General features: G+C 30.6%; 1 protein-coding gene across 11 annotated transcripts in view; it reads left to right on the top strand.

Annotated features, from left to right (window-relative positions):
- Nucleotides 1-16,995, top strand: part of CASK (peripheral plasma membrane protein CASK) — a 934,116-nt gene that overhangs the window by 47,621 nt on the left and 869,500 nt on the right. The gene's annotated exons all lie outside the window — the stretch shown is intronic.

Raw genomic sequence — 16,995 nt, 5'->3', positions numbered from 1 at the left:
CAGATTGTTCCATTTATTTTTCAGAGTACTTTTAAGTGTACGCTAGGACTAAACCTCTGTAATTATCATTTCCTTTAAAAACAAAATTAAACCAAAATTGACATTTGTATACACAGTAGATGAAGTTTTGTCTGAAAAATAGCATATTTTATTTCTAATACCTTTTACAAAAGAAAATTAATTAATTAATTTATTTTTTAATTAAAGTTAAAAGATTATATTTCGTGTCTCCAAGAACAGTTTTCAATGAACCAGTATGTAGAAATTAGGAGAGAATGATGAGTCAACTATAATTTTATATGGTCATTGTTACCCGTCAGGCGGGTTCGCTTTATATATATTTTTTTAAATTTATTTAATCTAATTTACAACTGTATAAATAAGAAAATTTTGGGAAGGAACCACCCGTTGGTGGTACTTCAAGCATTTATTTAAATTAGAAGGTCCCGTGGACCTTTTCTTTTCAGACGTCTCAGAGGATTATTAGGCATTGTTAAGGATGAGAGATTAAGAACATATGGGTTAGGATAGATAAGGAGTTTGGAATGAAAAGACGCATATCTGTTTTGGGCCAAATCTGTTATGAATGGGATGTAAAGATCTTTGTGGGTGAGTTTATTTGTAACGTAATAAGGGGCATCAGGGATTTTGGATTGTAAGGATTGGATGCGGGAGGAATTTGATGGTTTAGTAGAGCCCCAAAACTCAATTCCATATGTCCAAATTGGTCTGATTATCGTAGTGTATAATACTTTTTTGTAGTGAATGGGAAGTTTAGAGCGTTTGTCAAGAAGGTGTTGTAGCAATCTAAATCTACGAGCAGTTTCTTGTCGTTTCAGTCTTGTATGTGGATTCCATGTAAGTCTCTTGTCAAGATGGAGTCCTAAATATCGAATCTGTTCAACAGGCGTTAGTGGAGTATTTAGAAACGATACTGTAGGACAGGAGGGTCGAGGTTTACGACGGAGAGTAAAGGTGATCTAGTGGGATTTGTCAGGATTAGTAGGGTCGTTGTGTACAGACAGTATAGGGGTCATCAGGGCTAACAACATACGGAATGTGCTAGGGTGGGTTGGGAAGTCAGCTGTATAAACCGTGTAAAGAATGGAACCTAAGATACTACCTCGTGGAACACCGGCGGACTGAGAAAAGAGAGATGAGTAGGCTAGGTTATGATTTACTTTAAAGGTTCTATCGGAGAGGTAGGAACGGAATAAAAGGAAATACGTAGGAGGAAGGAATTGACGAAGTTTATAGAGCAGACCTGGATGCCAGACTCGATCAAAATCTTGTTCAACATTGAGGAAGACTTCCGTGCAGTACATTCCGCGCTCCAATGTGGAAGATATGACATCAACCACTCGATGAGACTGTTGTAAGGTAGAACATGATATGAGTCAAGGATTGGATAGAGGCGTTTTAATAAGAATTTTTCTAGGGTTTTGCCCATAATGGGCAGTACTGAAATAGGACGGTAGGAAGATGAATTTATACAATATTGAGTATAATTTTGTATGGCCATTATTACCCATCAGGTGGGTTCGCTTTATTCGAATATATAATAGTTTTTGAGACACAGATGTATTATTTTTCACACGCATTGAGGTGAGTGGTTTACCAATGCACCTAAGTATATGTTGCCTTCATATTTTAAGGATTTAAAGAACGATATCGGGGATTATTTTTGGACTTTTCCGCTTTGGATTAGTGATTTTCAGTTATAGTTTACGGATTATTCCATATACTGATGTAGGTGGTTAACAAGATAGTTTGCTGGGAATAGTAATTAATTATTATTATATATGTATATATTGTTTAAAGTTTTATACAGTAAAGTATAATGATCTCAAAAAAAAGTAATTAAACCACTATTATTTTAATGTGTCATTCTATAGATAGATTTTAAGAATGTTCATGCACTCTATCTTTACATACATTGTGGCTCAATTCTTGATATCAATTTTCGACTTTAAATGGGAATTCGGTGTAGTCATTTCGTGTTGAAAGCATTTGAGTAATGGTCTTTCTCGTGACATCGTTACTTGAAAATAGGTCATGGAAATTTCGGCACAAACGTGATTTATCCCTCCTGTAATGGGATCTATCCTAGAGGTAATTAACAAAAGTAGAAGGATGCAACCATCTCCTTGAATTTATCAAGTTCATGAGTTTCAAACAATAAAATTTTTTTAGTCTCTTTTTTTTCTTTCTTAAGTTATTTCTGTGTTTTTTTTTCTTATATTGTCTATTAGCTTTGTAAACTCAGCCAGGTATTGCTTGTTGAAGTTATGAACCTATGCATCCATAGGTATTAAGACTGGTGGAGTTCCAAAGAAGTAAACATTTTTGTTAAAAACATCCGAAATTTTGGTTGGTTGTTATATTTATGCCTTTTCTCTACTTTACTAAGTTTATTCAAACACAAATGAACAGCTGGTTATTCGTTCTAAATAAGTGATGTTCCTAATAGCCCAGTAAAGATACCATTATTTTCAATTGCTAGAGATGGAGTCATTTTGACCTCTTCATAAAAATCGTTTTTGACCTCTACCGTTATGGATTTTCTCCCATATCAAAATAAGAAGCACCTTTTTAATTTTTCTATGGTAAATCGCTTCCAATGAATTTTAATTAAAGTTTAAGCGCATTACAAGCCATAAAAATTGGCCAAAATGTAAAACTTACAGAAAATGTTCTGAAAATGAGTTACATAGAAAAAAAAAAAAGATTTCTTTAAGGTATTGTGAGGAAAACGCGCACAAGAAGGAAATAGACGAAAATATTTCAATTGACACATTTAATAATAAAGCAGTTTTTAAAAAAATATTAGGTATCATTTATTTAGTCGTTGTCTTCTGATAGAGTACTTATAGTTATTTTTTATTATTATTTTTAAGTGAGGGGATGGATCGTTTGTGATGGAGGGGGGATGATAAAATAAAACTCTTTTAATGCACATATAATTAACTATATAAGTCTCATATAGTGTTAATAATAGAGCTGTTTAAATTTTATGATTATAATAATGATGTATTTTATAGGAGGGCAAGATAATATGGTGGCTTATTGTCTCATTTATTTATTTTTTATAATCACTTCATATCCAACGCCGTTATAAATTATACCTATGCGTTAAAAAATTGTGGAGGATGATGATCCATCACGCCAAAATTTTGTTTTGCTTCAAAATTCCCTATGACTAATTAATATGCATTTATACTTATGTCATGTTTTTAACGTAAAGTAATGTCTACTGTAAATAAAGTATTTTTCCACATTTTATATTGCCAAAGAAATAGCAGATATAAATCATAAAAGTTAAAAATAATTTGAACTATAACTTTGTGTTGTAAACGTACTGATTATGAGATCCTGCTTTTAAATTAACAAGAATATGTTAGTAAGGATGTAGAGGAACGATTAAAACAATATTAAGCCTCTTAAATCTACTTTCCTAGAACATACTAAATAATAATAATAATAAATGGTAACTGTCTGATTCAAGTCATGAAATTTGGTTGTTTGTGTTTTAGGGTGCTTATTATAAATTGAAACATTGCTACCTGATTATTTTTGTTAGTAAAAAAATCTTAGGAACATTTTTTTTTTCTCCACGGAAGATGAAACCATGCATTATTAGAATGGCTTAAACTACGAGTATATTAAATTAATTAAGATTGTATTACCTACAATCTTGGTTCTAATTTATTTCCTTAATTGTATATAAAATCATTAGACAGAATGTAGTTCGGCCTTATGGGGAGGTATGGGGCAGAGTTGGATAGGATTCATTGCATGAGTAGTTTGATAAAATATTCAATTATATGTTTCAGTTGCATTGTAGTCACACTAAGATATGTGCTAGATCGTCCAAAATTACAGGTTTAGAGTTACATAATTACATACAAAATTAGAGGTTTTGAAGAAAAATTACACTGAAGTATTTGTGGAACACAATTACAATTACTGTGATTGTAATTAATCTATATTATTACTTGTGGATGCTAAGTTATTGGAATTACAATTACATGTAATTGTAATTGGACAATTATTCATATATGAATTCAGTTTATTTGAACACATTCTGAGCAGAAATCCAAAAGTTAAAATAAATCGATACGCAAGCCCGCTATCATAAACTCGATTTTATATTTATTTAAAGTAACTTCGAAAACAAATAAATTAACGGTGATATGTTAATAAGCCTACAAGCCAGCGCCTATCTTAAACTGGATATCATTTTTATATTATGGATCCATTGTAAAACAGATATTTTTCGTATTACTGTTAACTATTTGTTATTACAATTACAATTACTTTAGTATTTGTATATTATTATAGTATATTAGTAATTATATTATAATTACTTTGAATTATAGGAAAAAAAAATTACATAATAATATAATTGGTAATTTCAATTACTTTGGCTCAGCTTGTAATTGTGGGACCACAGTAATTCATAATTTAATTTCAATTACAATATTAATTATTAGTAAATGTTATTGTATTTATGCAATTCGGAGAAATACATGACGAATCTGAATTCAGTCTGCCGTTTGATTAGGACCCTGTTGCTGTCATTCGATGTGGATTTATGTCTCTCACGGTTTGGGAAAATTTCGTTGGTTACTGATTGGCTGTTGTTTGCTGGCATAGAATCTTGTCTATTGTACGGTAAGAGATATTTGAGTTTTAATTAGTAAGATGTGCTAAGTCATGTTCTGTTCTGAAAGATATTGTTCCTATATGAAGTACAACCTAAATGGTAGCGGCAGAGTTGCTTATGTTTTCTATCAAGGGGACTAGAATGTAGAAACGGATTTAATGGGACGCTTTAATTATTGTTAGGCACTGCTTAAGAAACTGGTTTTGTTTTCGAAATTTTGAAAAAAAATAATAATTATTCCGGTCTTAGTTATTATTTTTAAGTATTATTATTTGTTTAATGTTGTCCTTAAAATACTGGTTGATATGCTGTCTATATGCTCAACACAACTGAGGTGCCACTTTTAAATCAATAAAGAGTTTTTTTTATGATGTGTTTATAGTATAGTTGACCGCAGATTCAATATGAGATGGTTGGGGGTGCGGTCATATTTAAATAAGTAAAACTTATTTAGCTCTGCCGAATTTTCGACCTGAATTTCTGGCCTTCAAGAGGGCTGAATGAGTTTTTGTATTTTTAACTAACTTTTCACAATTAGTTGTTACGTTTTTAATTTATAAAGTAATAAACATTGATGTCCGTCCATTTATTTTTCATTTTTAAATCTGATCATAAATGATCACATTTTCTAATAATATCTATAACTGTAATTATTACTACAATATAATGCCCTTACCGTCTAGCTTTCTCTCGATTATCGTCAAAGTATTTTCCAGAATGTTCCCACGCGCTATGAATTCCCTCCCTCGGTTCCCCTAGGTTTGTTCTTAAATGTTAGTATGACATGGTTGAAGCTCGTTTGCTTCTAAGTGGTTCAAGTTAACGTGGCGTGTTATGAGGCGAAGCGTGCGTGGGCTCTGGCCACATTGCCGCCCTCGATCAAAATAATTCCGACTATTCTTGTACAAGTGTTTCATCTTTTATGTATCGCATTTTTTTCTTAGCTTTTGTACTGTTAGTTTAGATTTTAAAAAATGTATATATTAATCTATAATAATTTATTATATTAATAATTTATTTTTATATATATTAATCATACACCTCACATCCCAAATCTCTACGCCATTTATTCTTGAATGAATAATTTCGTGCATTGCACTCCATAATCAAAACAATATAAACCAGAGTGGGATTTTCTCGAACCGATGAAATGTACAACATTATTATTAATCTTTGGGGTACTTTGTTAATTAATCTTGGGCAACATCTGCGAGCGCTGTCGATGGCAGTTGTGAAGAACACTCTACCGAAACTTGCTTGTGATTTTCTTGAATTTGTGTTTGTCATTTAGCTCCTTAGTTTTTACCAAGAAGAATGATAAAAATCTAGACATTCGTTTATACGCAAGCGAAAAAGCAGTCAAGTATTCACAAATTTACGTTCTGTTCTCGCATGCTAAATCTAAGTAAACGAGAAAGAAGTTATCGACGAGGCCTTATAAAATAATAATATAAAAAATAATTCTAAGTGATATATAACACAAATAATAAAAAAATAAAATAAATAAAACGTTTAAAATTGAAAATTATCTTCCTGGAAAAAAATTATAACAATTGTAATAATATATAATATTCTATTTTATTTTATTTTTTTATGAAATAGAAAATACAAAAAGTACTTTGTCTGGATAATTAATATTTATCGATTCTGTCAAGGATGGATGAAATGAACTATTTCGTCCGATTTCATATGGATTCATCCGATTGATAGTGGATAAAATCAATCCCTGTTTGGATCCATGGACAATCGAAACGAATGTGTTCTTAGAAAATAATTTATATAATCTCCTTTGGTTCGTTAACCCATCTAAAAAAATGTTTCCTACCTTGTAATTCATATGATCACCTATAGTTTTTGGAATATTTGGAAACCAGTCGGTTTCTGGACGCTAAGAAAGGTTACAGATGCATCAAGAAAGTTTAAGTAGTACTTAATATAAGGTCTAATAGTTTCTGAAAAAAAAAGTTTTTATTTGCCGAAAGCTGATATTTATAAATCTAAAATGAATAAAGAAGAAAATTGTTTAAATTATCGAGCATGAAAAAGAAATAAAGAAATCTCAAATCTCAGATAATTACTTTCAGGTATTCAAATTCCAATCTAATGCCGGTCATTCTAGGAATCCTGAATTGAAGTACCATTTTTGCACATCGCTAGTTAAGAATGCATTTACCGTGGCATCTCCCTGCGCTCTTGCGCATTCAAGATATTTTCCCCATTCTTTTTGAGAGTCTCCTACTTTATAGGCATTAGGGAACTGGAAGATACTACAGGGGTCAGATCTTTACGCTTAGAGTAGCATTGCAAAATGGCTGAGACTATATGCTTAGAAGAACTCTAAAGCGTCCATTGGGAATTCCTGTTAAGTTCATTCACCTTATATATACATGAAGAGTATAAAATATCTGGTATATGTCCGGGTTGTGCGTTCAGATTTCCATCGATATAGAGCGCCTGGTCCAAGATATTGTCTTGCGTTCCATCTGTTAGACGTTGCGCGTGCAATAACAACATTTGAAATTCCTGTCGGAGATTCTGTCTTCAATATGACTACAAAGATCCTAGACTTCACGGATGATATTGATACTATAGGAAGAATGAATAATGAATTTTAGATAGAAGGCAATAATGGCATAACAATGCCTGAATACCAAGTTAAAAAGAAGAAATTTATGCCAATCGAAGGAAACACAGACCAATGTTGCGGTGGGTGAATGGTGTAGCGGATCCATGTTTGGAATCCGGAAATGTAAAGTAGCAGAGCACACAGATGACTGCTGGTTAATATTACTAGAGGTGCTGTCCCTGCATGGGACCTTTCGCCACATAATAATAATTAGGGAGTAAGTGGAATTCCTGTCGAAATGAACAATAAAGTAATTTTGTGTCAGGCTTGAGGAAAATGAAATACACCGCGGTCTTTCTTCCGTGGAAAAACAAAACAAATTAAAAGAACATCTCTCATTATTTACCTATTGAGCCACTTGTTGATGTGTTGTGTTCATTTATTTAGCATGAAATTTATAAGTGTATTTGCTGACAATGCCGAGTAAGTTTTTCTCATATTTCGAAAGAAATATAATAAAATCAAGAGCTTTTTTCTCACCTTTCTTCTCTAGATAGTTAAGCAAGGCAAAATGAGTTAATAAAAAAAAGAACAATATAGCGTATTTTCTGGATGAGTTTTAATTTTTTTTTTTTAAATGGCTTGTCATTGTTGTTCAGTCTACTTTACAGAATGGGTTTATGATCCTTAATAAACCTTGGAGAAAACAAACCGTGGGCTCTGTTCATAATCTGATATAATCTTGACACTTCCGGACGTTCAAGTGCGCATAACCAACAAAACTGGCAATTCTATACTCAAATTAACCAATTATCGATTGGTTGTTTATTCCTTTATTTTTTCTGCTAAAAGAACGTAGCTTCCATTTTTCAAGTTTTAGAAAAACTCTAAAAATCGTCTGAAAATTTTATGTTATGTTATGTTTTTGCAAGAACTCCCTTTTAACAAATCCTTTAATTATGTCGAGATGTGCATTATTACTATTATATTGTTTTTGAAATCGTGATTTGCAGTGTTTACAAAATACTTTTTAAACACATGGCTCTTTAGCCCTTAGTATGTAAAAAGTATGTTCAGAAACATTTTTTTGTATATCTTGGGAAACATCATAAATTAAATTAAAATTAAAATATGTACTGCTAAAACCTATAAAGGATTAAGGGCTCAGTACTTTTTCAGGAAGTACTGTTACTAGATCAACGGTTGTGAAAAGAGGTGATTTGATCAGGATCAGCTCGACCGCCACATTTGCTGTTTCCAGATTACCGATACCAGATTTACAACACCCAGAAACCTAATTAAGAAGGCTGGATGGGCCTAAGGAGGGCTCCAAAACCCACAGGGTTAACTCACGGCTACAGTGTAACAGAGAATAATTTTCTGCCCAGTCGGATTCGAAGTCGGGTTCTCGGAGTTACTAGCATCGCGCCTTACCATCTCGCAGCTGCGCTCCCGTCCAAAACATCATTAAAAAATATAAACATTTATCCGAGAAACATTATAAAAAATAATAAGACTAACGTAAATAAAAAGTCCTTTATTATTAATTAATATATTTTTATATCTATGTAACAATTATTAGGACTGGTTGAATAGCTCGTGGCTCCTCCAAGTCATTGAATTCACCTTGCATCCAGAGCTCATATTTTATTTTTTTATTATTTTTTTTGTGATTCTACATTCAAAAATATTGGTCCTGACACGGCATTCCTGATGAGCTTCTAGTCGCTCTGAATCGAGGAAAAAAAAAAGTTTTAAAATGACATTTTTTCTCTCTTATTATTTGGAATCTGAAAAGATAAAAATTTTTTTTTTGGACGCACAATATGAAAAATACATTACAGAGGTTTTAATGAGCTTAGCTTTATGAAAATTCACAAAACCTTCAATCAATCTAGTCGCTTCAAGCAACTAGGTCATAGACATTTTTAAATATAAAACAAGTTGATAATTGTTTTTAACATCCCGAAGAATCATTAAATATCAGTTTTGAAGGAAATAAAAATATCTATTTTTTTTTTTTTTTTTTGTTTGAAGATTTTTCCATATTATTATTTCAATTTATTTAACTATAGCTGAGCCAATTTATTAAACTATGTCTGCCCTTCAAGTGCATATCATACAAATAATTTTATATAATTGATGTTTAAAATAAAAATACTATGACGGAAATATATCTAAAAAGTAAGGGACTGTAAGATGTAGAGGAGGACTTGGAAGCTGGAAGGGGAGCATTAAATGGGGGATCGATGAGTGGAGGTCTACCCTTCTCTTATCGCACAGCCTGTTGAGTCTATGCCCGGTCGGGGCTTTATATCTTCTACCTACAATTAGTGTTTAGTATTGAAATTAATAGTTTGTATGTACTATATCTGCGCAGAGTGGTGAAAGTCCAGTAAATAGCTCAAATACGAGCTCGTCTAAAGTTTTACACGCTGTAGATTTGAACATGGTTCTTCTGACAAACGATTAATTTTTCAAAGTAGATTAAATGATCTCTCCAGGCACTCCAGCAAAATTAGTAGAAGTCAAATTTTGATGTTCTACAGTATGCAAATCACTTATCTTATACCGTAATTTTCTGTATTATATTATATATAGATATAAATATATAGATCCGATTTGAGTCCTAGACTAAAAATTATATTATCGATTCCCGAGCCTTAAAAAAAAAAAAAAATAGAAATAAAAATTGAAACAAAAAATAAATAAAAATAGAAATATTATTTATTTAATGTAATTTACAACTGTACAAATAATAAATACAATAAGTAAATCTGTGGAATGTTTTATTTGGTTTACGACGGAGAGTAAAGGTGATCTGGTGGGATTTGTCAGGATTTATTTTGAATCTCCAGTTTTGAAACCATTCTTCAATGGATGTTATGTGTGTCTGAAGTTACTACCTTACTAGATCAAAAGCTTGAAAAATAGAAATAAATTAAAAATTTTTATTTTTATTATTTCCTCCCGAAACTAAGAGCAAATATGTATAAAAAGGGGAAAAAGCAAGACACAGCGTTTTTAACCTTTTTTTTTTTACCATAATCAACCTTTGAATGTCAGAACTATCTTCACATTATTATTATTTTATATCTTTTTTTTTAATCTTTTTTTACATAGAGCATGTTTGTTTCAATTACACCTTGAATTATAAAAGGCTAAGTTAATTTTAATTAAGTTTCTGGTTTAATTTTATGCTGTCTGAGCTGATGTATTCACTAATTAGATTTTGGAAAAAAGTTAAAACTAAAAAACACTTTTAAAGGATATTACATTGTGGTACTGCTATTCTTGGTTGTTATAAACATGTTTGCATATCAGATACATTATCTACGTTTTTTTTTACTATAATACACATTTTTTATTGAGTAATTTGATGATTTTTAATCATTTGTTTATTTATGTTTCTAGGTAAGTGTTGTTTGATTCAAGCTGTAGCTGATTCGTAAGTCCTTATTCTATCATGTATTTTTTATATTATTTTATGTAAAATAATTTTTTATTTTATTAATAATGATTCTAGTATTGAAGTGTTGCTCTTTGTCTTCATTCTCTTTCACATGGCATTCCTGAAGCGACATTGCCCCCCCGAACCTTTTAGAAAGATGGTTATTCAGCCATATATACGTGATACATTTCCTCTATTCTATTTTGATTGCCGATCCATAATTTATTTATCAAATCGCTCTAGTTTCTGCTGCTTGTTAATAATATACCAAATGTGCAATCGTGTACTCAGATATATAAATGTATATTTATGCATAAATACTAGGGGACACCCCATCCCCACCTTACAACCAACCCCCACTTTACAAATTATACAACTGTTCATTTAATTGTACTAGTCGTTGCTCAAATTATATTACTGTAATTTACATGTGTTCTGTATTAATCCCATTTTTACTAATCTCCTGTATATGTTAAATAAAATGTTACAGGACGATCATTTGTAAAATGAAATATTACACAGTGATCATTAAAACCTTGATTATATAGTAGAGAGATGAACTTTACCGTTAAAATCTCGATTTTTCGTCGCTCCAATCACAAAAAAATAAGCTGTTTTTTCAACTTGTTGTCAATTTAATTTCTGTTTGTTATCATTAATTTTATCTTTTATTTATTCTATTATATTCTATGTATAACCCAAAGCTAAGACCAAATAAATATGTCCATTAAATGATTAAATTAAACCGCAATGATTTCTTTTTTTTTTTTAAACATAATTAATAAGAAAAATAAATAGAACTTTTAAGGTAAGGGAGTGCGATTTTTGTTTGTGATTCACATCCAAAAATATTGTGGTGTCCCGGCGTTCGTGATGAGCTTCAAACCGCTTTGGATTGAGAAAAAAATATTTTTAAATTTACTTTTTTTTTGTTTTTTGTACATAGCATATAAAAAAACTGCACTACAGAGGTTGAATATTCTCAAAACCAACTAGTCATCTCGAGCGAAATAGGTCAAAAACATTTATAAGTAAAAAACAAGTTCATAAATTTTTACAATATCCCAAAAAACCCTTAAATACTAGATTTCAAGGGAATACAAATATATATATATATATATATATACATTTATTAAAAGATTCTTGCATAACTTCTATGGAGATTAACCGATAAAGTTTACATTTTTATGGTATGGGCCATCCAATTACTGTAATTTGCAACGAATGATATTACTATTTCGATTCGTAACTTCTACTGGACTAACCACCCTAATTGTAATAATTGGAATTTTTATTAGCCCGTCACTGATTTCAATGAGGTCAAATATGTAAAAATGCTTTTAAGGGTGATTAAAAGGCAAAGTTTTTGGGCAAGGGGATAAAACAGACGAAAACCACAAATTAATGAAATATAAACAGTTAAAACTTTGAAATTACTTATAGTAATCTTCTGATAACTAACTAAAACTACAAATTAAAACTAATTTTATAGGAGTCGTCAAACTTTGAGTTTCGTTTTTATTGCATTCAAGGCTGTTTTTCTCCGTGTTAGGTTCATAGAGCATAATAAATTCTATGTTATTATAGTATATATATGATGATAATGAATTATTTTTATATGTTTATATAATAATATATATATACCGTAGAATTCATTATACTTTATGTAAATACTAAAAAAAAATTTACATTTCAAAAAAAAAAATTTTATTCTATTTCACAATAATTGATTTTTATCTTATAATTTCATCGTTTTTACAGTGTCAGCCTTACCTGAATTTTATTAGAATGCAAATTTTGAAACTGAAGCGTAATTTTGACTGCACTCGATTTAACAGAGCTTCCTGGAAGGATTTAGTACTGACGAGACAGGGGCAGAGAAAAGTTATGAAGGCTGATCCACTGGGCGAGCTGCAAACCTATTACCGCAGCTAAATGAACTCGGATCCGCTCTGGCATTTCAATTACATTTGAAAATGTCCTTTGAAATGTGACTTAAATGGTTTGTTGCCGGTGCGTTAGCTATAATCAAGCGCTGCTCGTATTTTACAAAATTCCTTGATTTAATAACCAATTCCCGTTAGGTAAAAAAAGAAGATATTTTTCATCCAAGAGGAATGAATTTCACGAAATTTAATTACTTTTATTAATTTTTACTTACTCCCTCCTGATTTCCTGTTATTTACTGAAGTGTTAGTATATATGGTAATTTGTCCCTAGACATTGCATACAGATCGATTATTGGACGCTAATTATAATAATATTATGCAATATATATATGATGTATTATAATAATTGTAATAACACTAGACCAGGCTAGTGTACGTAAAACTAAGGTTTCATGGAAATGTGTGATAACTTGGGGTATATGTGACCAATGAATTTTATACCAGAATTAAAATGAAATGGAAAAATAATATTATTTAGGAAATAAGAGTAATTACGCAATTTGTCAAGTTGTTATAGAAAAATATATAACTATATTCTATATCGCAGTGGGATGATTTGATTATAAACTGGGTAAAGGAATAGTGCTGTTTTAAGGAAAGAACAGAGGAAGATTATTGCAAAAATAATTTCAAAAGGAAGGATTCACTGAAGAAGGCGGTTCTACGAGGGTTGCTAATTAGATTTCTGGCATAATAATGAAAAATAAATAATTACAATCGAAATTGTCTTAATTTCGTTGACTACGTAATTTTTTTTTTGATGTGTGAGAATAAAAAAAGTTATTACTTACATTACTTACAATTGTTTGTTACCCTATGAAAAATATTCAACCTCTTTTCAATTTTATCAAGCCATTAGATTTTATTCTTCTTCAGGAAAAATATGATGTTGGAGCATGCTACAATTATGGAATTCTCAAAGTGCCTATCATACTTATGGAGATGTGACATTTAATGGATTACGGAACTTGAATTTCGAGGGAGTCCGGACGGATTCGATTACCAGTTGGTCATTAGAATTTATGGAGATGGGTCTTGTTTTCTACCTGTCAGCATAAGGATTATATTTCCGGACTGAAAGATGGATTATTTAACGATTTTCGTATATTGTCAAAAAAAAGTTATAATTACTATTTATAATTCTATTATTATTAAGTAATTCGCATTCATTAATGAGTAATTTTACTTAAATTCTTCCTTTTTGCGATTAATAAAATAAATACTTTCGTGTTGACTTGTGGGATTATTTAAAATCATACCAATCTTGTTTATTTGACCCCAAACATAAAATATTTCTTTACATATCAATCTTCATCTCATTTTCTTGGCTCATATTTTGGATGAGTGACTGTTCTATCTCCAGTACTGGCCTACTTTAGCTCCTGGCGGGATATCCTCCTCTTATATATATCTTGACAGTATGTGATTAGTAAATAAGAGAGAAATATATTTGTTTAATTGTGAGAAATCATCTTTTTTCATAATTTGGGGAAATTAGTAATAGTAATTTATGTGTTCATACTAGAGAGAGATGGCAGAAATCGAATCAAATGGCCTGGAGAAAAAATATATTATTTCGCACCAATTTTCAATTACTTTAATGAAAACTATGTACAGTTCAGACTCAAAACTGGCGACTCTGGCGGGAATAAATAACGGCTGTTTCAAAACACTACAAAAAATAATTATTCATTCACGTTCAGCATTATTCATAAAGCTTTTTTATTTTTTATAATTTCAGTACAGTACAGTACAGTACAGCTTTTCAAAAAAAACAATATGTTTTCCTAATCGCGGAAAATAAATATTTTGCGATTTTTTTTTATTACGAACGACATACAGGTTTATATTACATCTCAATGGAAGAGTAGGTGTAGCAGTTTCCATGATATTTACCAAAATAAATTAGCAAAATGTTGATTACAGGTTGTTCGACAAAAACTTTTTGGTTTATGAAAAACTAAATCTCAGTAACTATGAGAGCAAACAGATAAATTAGCACCTTAATTGATACTAGTTGATTGTACTATAATGTAGTTGATAACTTAGTAATAAAGTGATAACATAGTCCTAATCTGTTGAAGATATAAGACATTGGCAACTATCCAGGAAAAAAGATAATTTAATGAATAATGACATAAAAGTTTAAAGTTTAACTTTAAAGTAAAGTCTCCTTGATTGAGAGCTGAAACATTTGGGTTTTTTTTAAAATATAAAGTTGAGAATAATAGTGGATCATTGAAATTTATGTTAATAATAGTTGATAACGTTTATCTTCGTACCATACTTCAATATTTTATTTTTAATGACCTTTATTGTATCCCTTCTATAGTGTAAGTAAAAATTGAACCTTTGTCTAACAGAAAATAACGCTCAATTTTTGCTTTAAAGGATTAACTCAAAAAGGAATTTTTTGTAACTTGTGGAACAACCACCAATTTTTATTCATCCTTTCTTTGGTTCGCAGAGTCATCAATTTTGACTCTTAGCTTTATAGAGTTTTCATTAAATTATTAAACAATCAGCATAAAAAAAATATTTATTTTTCTATAACTAAAAGAATTCCCTTATACCTCTGAAAGAATCATCTTACCCTGAATTGATTCATATGAAATCATTATGACTTACGAGGCGGTCGATTCTTTGTCTCCAAGGATTGAAGAAGTGCAAATACGGTTTCATAAATAATATTTGTTGGAAACTTGGAAAACGATAACAGCCAATAAAGAACGAGAATTTTTGGTGTTTTATTTTTACTAATTAATTTGTTTCTAACTCATTATGATTAAGAATTTATTTTGTTTTGTTAGAAATATATATACATATTCCATATTAGATTTATACAGTTAGTCAGGAGTGTATTTTTACAGTTCAAAGAATCGAACATTCCATCTCTAATCCATACCTTTTTTTACAGAGAAGAAATTAATAAGTTTAATTATTGAAAAAAAGTAAATAATAAAAATTAAGAACCTCGAAATTAAAGTTGTAATAAAATAAAACATGTCGAATAGGTACATGACATAAAAGAACAATTTATACCAGGCTCGCAAAGTTGGTAGCTATTATGAATCTATTTTCACAATAGCTTCCAACTTTTTGTGCTATTTATTAAATATTTATAAATAACTAGTAATAACCACAATGTATTCTTCTAATTCTAGAGCTAGTTTATTTTTTGTTTCTCCTACCTTTAGTATTATTTCATGAACAGCTTCATTATACGACCGAATTCCGTTGAATAGTGTTGTTTTATTGTACTAGTACAACATATTAAATATGCTTTAGGGATAACTAATAATTAAATTGTACTTTTAGAATCGGTGAATAGTTTTATGTAGTCATTGATTCAAATTATGGGAAACAACTATTCCAATACCATGTCTGGTGTATACACCCACACCAATTTTCTTTAAAGTTTTTTATAGCTTCTAGAACGTTCCTGACGTTCCCATGGGATCATGTACAGAATGTTTTAAAGATATTTTTTTAGAAAACTTAGATTCAGATCCACTTCCCTTAATATTTGCTAATACGGTTACGATTGATTTTTTTTTATTTGAGAAGCTTCCTTAGCCAAAAAATATAGTCCTGGTATTTAAAAAAAAATTTGTTCTGTGTGTGTGTTTGTGAACAGTCTAACTCAAAAACAAAAAGTCGCAAATTATATTTAAGGCGGGTATATGGCTGAGATGAGAGAGCAACTTTCAATCGCTGAACTCCGAAAGTACCTCATTATAGAATCGATTTTTCATATTTTTTCGATTTTATCGAAAACACTCTTACGATTTTGAATAAACTCGCCGTGTCAATGTAGAGTAAAATGGCATTCATTCTCATTTAAATAGTCTGGCAGGGCACACAAGACGGTTTTATTTTTAAACATTACCTTTAATTTTGTTTATTTGAAAAAATTAAAACAGCTCACCATTGCTATCAATAATAAACAATGGAACATATACAAAATCTTAAAGAATTTTCTTGATTGCTAAAGGAGAAAAGCAAAGGCATTTGATTCGGGCGGGGAAAACCGAAACTACTTCAACATTCTTGATTGCCTTACTAATTCGTTATCCTCACCTCAAAAAAACTATGAAGTAGGAATTTGATAGCAACTGCAAAATAAAAATTATTTGGGTTGTAGATAGTTGACCGTAGATTAATAAGTGGAGGAGATGGTCGAGGAGTTTGGTCAGCAAAAAAACACAAATAAACAAAAAAATATTTATTGTTGCCCACGTTTCGACCTGAGTTTCAGATCTTCATCAGGGAGCTTGCAGCAGAAATTTTAGCTAAACTCTTTGACTCTTCAGTTTAGCCTGAGTCTCTCTCTGAAACGTGAGCATCAATACATAATTCATAT

This window comes from Halyomorpha halys, unplaced genomic scaffold, assembly GCF_000696795.3.
Source record: "Halyomorpha halys isolate HHAL.00 unplaced genomic scaffold, Hhal_1.1 Scaffold111.1, whole genome shotgun sequence".
NCBI lineage: Eukaryota > Metazoa > Arthropoda > Insecta > Hemiptera > Pentatomidae > Halyomorpha > Halyomorpha halys.
This window is presented reverse-complemented; position numbering and strand designations above follow the sequence as displayed.